Source organism: Polypterus senegalus, chromosome 4, assembly GCF_016835505.1.
Source record: "Polypterus senegalus isolate Bchr_013 chromosome 4, ASM1683550v1, whole genome shotgun sequence".
NCBI lineage: Eukaryota > Metazoa > Chordata > Cladistia > Polypteriformes > Polypteridae > Polypterus > Polypterus senegalus.
The window spans coordinates 169,223,037-169,229,036 of NC_053157.1; positions in this window are offsets into that span (position 1 = coordinate 169,223,037).

Sequence of the window (6,000 nt, forward strand, 5' to 3'; positions counted from 1 at the left end):
TAAGCTCCAAGCTTCCATGTGATTCTCCTTTGTGCCCAAAAAATAACAGAATCGGTAGCAGTTTTTATCTGTAAAGATATGTCACCTTAAACAATTGTTGAAAAGAATGATTTATGATTTATATAAATGATATAAACCGGTTTTGGAACTGCAGTATGCTATAGCAAATGGAAAGCAGATGAGTCGAGGTATTGGACATAAATTTTATGAAGATCCTCAGGTCAGCACAGAGAGTAGCCATCCACAGCAGCAGACTCACATGTCACCACATTAAAACCGACTGACTGTGCCGCAGACCAGCGTCCTGCTATGCCAGTCACAGCGGGAGCGACCTCGCTGCCTACACAGTATACAGAGCTGCTCAGGACGTTTCATCGCGTGACCACATGAATCAGTTTGTGTGTTGGTGACTCCAATAAACGTTTCTTCTCTTTAAGCATGTGGCATTTGTACTGCTAAAGTGGAAAACATTTGCAATACACATCACATCACCCGTCTGAGCAAGCGGGCAATTGTTGGAATTTTCAGAGCAGCCTATGATAGCAAAGTGAGGGTGAGGGTGTGCACAAAGCAGCCAACGTGAAGCATCTCCATAAGCCTTAGTGGAGTTGTCAGTCACGATGGCCAGTTCTTTTTCTTTTATGTTCCATTCATCCAATGCCACTGTCAAAAAGAATCAGCACTAGAGCCTTGTTTCATAATGCTTCCTTTATGTATGAGGAGGAAGTGTAGAGACAAGTTCTCCAAAACTGATTAATGCGACTGCTACAAGTGAGCAACTGAAGATACGTGTAACTTGAGTTATCTTTCATTTGTATCTTTAATTTGAAGATTATTTTAATAGGGGAATGAGTTTAGCGAACAGTTTAGTTGAAGGGTGTGTAAACACACAAATAGGTTATTGAATAACATACTTATTGTTTAAGAAGCAATATTAGATTATAATAATATTATTTGCAAGATGATATAGATGTTTCATCAAGTGTATGTCATTGCATTGTATTAAAATAAGGAGCGCCTCATTATGGGTGGACACTGATGTGGCATTACATATGTTAGTTCAGTTGTGGTGAATTCTGAATGAATGCAGGGATCAATGTTTTTTTATTTTATTTTTTTTATAAAGAGCAATGATATTCCACATTTTCCAAATACTGATGTTAACTGTTCATTACTAATCAAGGATTTCTTCTTAAATGTCATTCCATGCTTCTGCATATGTTACAAACTCACTATGTAGACACCCTTCAATTAAAGTGTTGCTGAAATTTCTCACACTATATTAAAGTTCTCTGTGAATGATTAAGTAATTTGTAAAAAAGCCACCGCTTGAAATCTTATCAGTACACGCTAGTTCAGTGAAGATGATATCGATATTGAGTCAAATCGGGACACGAGTGCCAAAACCCAGCCCTAGTGTTCATAGTGCGTACGTATACTGTAATTACCAAATCCAATTTAATAAAGCGGTTTTCTTCCGTTTCACTACTTCATGGTTCACTTTCAAAGCAGTAGTGGCCTTTCCATTTTTCTTGCTATTTCCAGCTCTTTCACAATCTTTTTTGGAGCCGTGATGCTCAAGCTAAGGTGGGGAGGCTTGTCAGCAACACACACAACTAGTCAAGTGAACTGCAGCAACAGATGTGCAAATGATTGATCGATCCAGGGACGGAGCATCACTGTTATGGTGTATAAAATCTGTACATTTTGGTTTCCATTATATTTTGTTCAAGACAAGACAACAGATGAACTAAGACAAAGCAGGTTTTCTTCCCTTACACCTTACTTTTATAACACTTGTTCATAGCTTAGAAAGAATGCTGAGCTGATACCTCAGGCTATTGATTACTTTATGGATGGACATCTGGAACAACAGTTTGGTTTACAGCCTGGGACAGGAAGAACTACTGATACCTCAGAGTACATCAAAGGTTTTGTTGTGTGGGAAAACGGACAGTGAATTAATTCATCAATCATTTGGACAGCCAGCCAATCAGGTACATGTGTTGTGAAACCAAGGCTTGACATTTCATAATAAATATGCCTTGGTTTGGAAAGCAAGAGAGAGAGAAGTAAAGGGAGAAGAAGAGAGAAGCAAAGAAGAAGAGGAACGGACAAAGACAGCCCTGGTCGTCAGAAAGACATCATGAACATCGATTGCTAAATCAAACGCCTCCCTGGGACTTTAATCCTTGTCATCTGTAACTTTTTCTAAAGATTATATATATTCAGACTTTCCTATCACTACCTATTTTCTAGTATTCTTTGTTCTTATGGTATTAATTATTATTCTTGTAATAAATACCATGCTGCTTTTAACTTTCAATGCTTTGTCGTAATGTCTAGAGTGATTGAAGTAATAAGTTAGATTTCTTTGAGCACCTGGTGACAGCCGGATTTCTGTCATTATTTCTGTGCTGCGAGGTTTATATGGCTGAGAGTGAAGAGCGCTATACTCAAAAGAAGGAACAAATACGAGAAAGAAGGTTTTCTTGGCTGATGAATGGCCTATAGTCAAGAGTGCTGAGTCTTTGTATGTTTAAATATATTCTTGTAGACCAAAAGTAATATTTATGTCTGAGATATCACTAAAACATTGTATTGTTGTTTGTGCCAAAAATAAGTAAGTCTCTTGAAGTGCTGAATGGCAGGCTGTTATTCTTAAAGCACTTGTGTGGTTTAAAGTGCTAAGGGTTAATCAGCGTGTGTGTGTCATTCATGGAGCACTGTTGTGGTTAGGGTCTGTGTGTGTGTTCATCTTAAAGTGCAACAGTAGACCAACCCGATAACGAACTTGACGAGAACACTTACCCTTGAGGAAACAGGTAAAGGGCAAGTAGAGGGAAATACCACGATAATACAGTCACTAACATCAGCGGCACCCGACTCTGCTGGTTAGCACTGCAGGCACACTTTCAGAAATGGTCCCAGACTCAAATTTCACAACAAACAAAATTCAGCTTTAGAAAATGTACAGTAGTTCTGGATCATAAGGTGAAAAGTGTATTACATGAAGCTGAATGTTCAGAAAGTGGTTGTTCAGGGGAAGCCTGTTTTATGTGCATTGTGACCAAAACAGCAAACACCTGGCATGGTTCCCCACCAGAAAGTCAAAAGCAACTTCGGCAAAATAAGCTGATGGTTCTGTGGAGAGTGCTGCACTCTGGGTGAGTGTAATCCCTTAGCTCCTGTCTTCACGTGGGGCTGGAGTGTCTAGGAAGTCTAATTCAGCTGAATGTCATAGACCTCCAGTTTCTCGGGATAAATAAAACCCTTAAGAGGTGCACAATTGTACTGTGACTCACCCACATTGTTTGGCTTCTGCTCACTGGGTGGACTCCTTTTCCCAGGTTTTTATGTTTCAGAGCAGCTGTTGTAGATGCCAACTGTCAGAAATCCCTCCGTAGCCATCTGACGACAAGGACTTCATTGAATTTCCCTGTGTGGGAGCTCGATCAGCTGTGAAGAACCACGGACAGGTTTGCAGTGTTGGTGTGAATTCAAGTTTCTTCACTGTTTCCCCATCCTTGTACTGAGCCTGAAATAAAACATAAAAGCAAATTCAGCCAAATCTTTTGAGCACCACAAAGTACTCTTTCCCAGATTCTGTGATGCCCTTGTGTGTGTGTATTAATAGAAGTATATATTATTTTTTATTAATCAACCAGTAACGGCACAGTGTACGATATCACACAGTGAATACACTTGACTTGAGCAGTCCCAGTTTTCAAACTCTTTCTCTGTACGTTTAGCATTCGTTTGCTCAGAGTTTGATGTGCTTGCTGCTTCCTGAGCAGCTCCTCTTCTCTCCACCCTAGCGGCCCGCTGCTTCTCTTCTTTCGTCGACATCTTTTCACGTTAAAACTGATTAAGTCAGTGTTTGTGTTGCAATTACTTAGTACGTTTTCTTTAATTTTTCACTTAAGTCCTCAATTTGCCTCAAGAATGATTTAAGATATGAAGAGGTAGGGATGAGAATGGCGCACGTACACATGTGCCACACGGCCGCCGTGCTGGACGCTGCTGAGAGTTGATTCTACAATAAAATAATAACCTTGGAAGTCAATGATCACCCCGATAGCAGATAGAAGACATCATGTAGTTGTGTGCCAAATTTCAGGTCAATGAGTCAAACGGTTTGTGAACTACAGGTGATTTAAAATCCTGGACAGACAAACAGACAGCCACGGTAGCGTATTATCTATAAAGATATGTTTATAACATATTTAATGTTACAGAGTCCCAGTGAAATAATACAAAGAGTACATGACATGTGATTCATCCTAGTTGGGGCTTATCGGGTGTTTTTATTCTTGAGCAGTCAACACCTAGCGGGTGTCATCATCGGAGGAAAAGGATTAGCCATCCAGGAGTCAAAGAGGAGAGGGTGTTGATTAGTAAGGTGGGCTTCAGAGGGTGTTGGTCTGAAATCCTGCTTTATATTATTTGGATGTTCTTTTTTTAAGCCTGTATATGCTGGTGGGTTCAGTTCACATCCAAGTGTCTGTTAGTGGTGTTTTCATTTGATAGCCACGATTCTGCCTGCTCTCTGGCCCTTTTGTGTTAGCCTTGAATGTCACTTGCCGGTACTCCTGCTGATGTGGTATGTGTGTATGTCAGAGTCTGGGGGTCCTTCCTTTGTGAAGTTCTTGTATACGCGTTGCGAGTGTTTTCGATGTTTGTGCCACATACTGTACAGAGCTGGCCGTGCTCTGCATGGTATACTGCATACTGTGTTTTGTGTGCTCTGTTGTGGGTTTCTTTACAAACGGCTGTCTGCAGAGTGTTTCTCAGTTTATGAGGACTGGAGGATGTGCACTGTGGTGTCTGCTACGCCACGGTGATGAGAAAGGCTGTGCCAGGTGGAATGGGAGATCAGGTTGGCGTCCATTGTTTGCAGAGGTGTGTAAGCATTGTTTGATGTAAACAGGTGGAACTGAGAACAGCTTTCATTCTTTTTGGTTTTCTTTGTATTACAGAGTGTGTGTATCCTTTTGAACAACATCTCAACACAACTCCATTTATGCAATAAGGGGGTAATATTTTGTCTACATAACATTTTTGATAAACACTTGTAATCAAAGTCGGGGAGTAACCTCTTACAGTGGAGACGTCCAGAAGTTGATGCGTCTGTTCATTTTTCATTCCATGGTGAAGGGAATTGCAGGCTACTGAGTTGATGTGGCTGTGGAGTTCATTTAGCTGGTCACTTTGTAATATGACAAATGTATTGTTGATGTAGCGATTCCGAGGTTTAGGTGTGCACTGAGTTACAACCATGTTTTCAAATCGTAAGTTTGACTAAGAGGCCTGATCATGGATCCCATTGGCCTGCCTTCTTTCTCTCGGTAATATTTCCCATTAAAATGGAAGTGAGTTTTCAGGAAAAGTGGTGTTCACAGCATTATGTCCTTTGTTGTTGGCTTTGTTCATGCCATTGTGGTGGGGTCATTGTTTAGTCTCTGTGGCCAGCTGACTTGGAATCATGGTGTATAGTGACAGAACATCAAGTGAGACCACGGTGTCATCGTCATCGCTGGATGTGTTCTTGAGTGTTTGAAAATGAGTAGCAGCTGGAGCCGCCTCGCCATGAACCTTCGGCCCTCCTTAGCTGGCCTGGGAGCCTGAGGGTCATTTCTTAGACTTGACGTTCTAGCAGTTGTCTCTTCTGATTTAGGAATTAACACAAGCAGTGCTGATTTGCTATTGTGTTATGCTCATTGTCCGTTGTTTGAGCTTTTAAGATGATGCAAAATTAAAATCAGCCTCTTCCCTGCAATACTGACCAATGTATATAATTTATTAATCTATACTAATAAAAGGCAAAGCCCTCACTCACTCACTCACTCACTGACTCATCACTAATTCTCCAACTTCACGTATAGGTAGAAGGCTGAAATTTGGCAGGCTTATTCCTTACAGCTTACTTACAAAAGTTAGGCAGGTTTCATTTCGAAATTCTACGCGTAATGCTCATAACTGGAACCTACTTTCATCCAT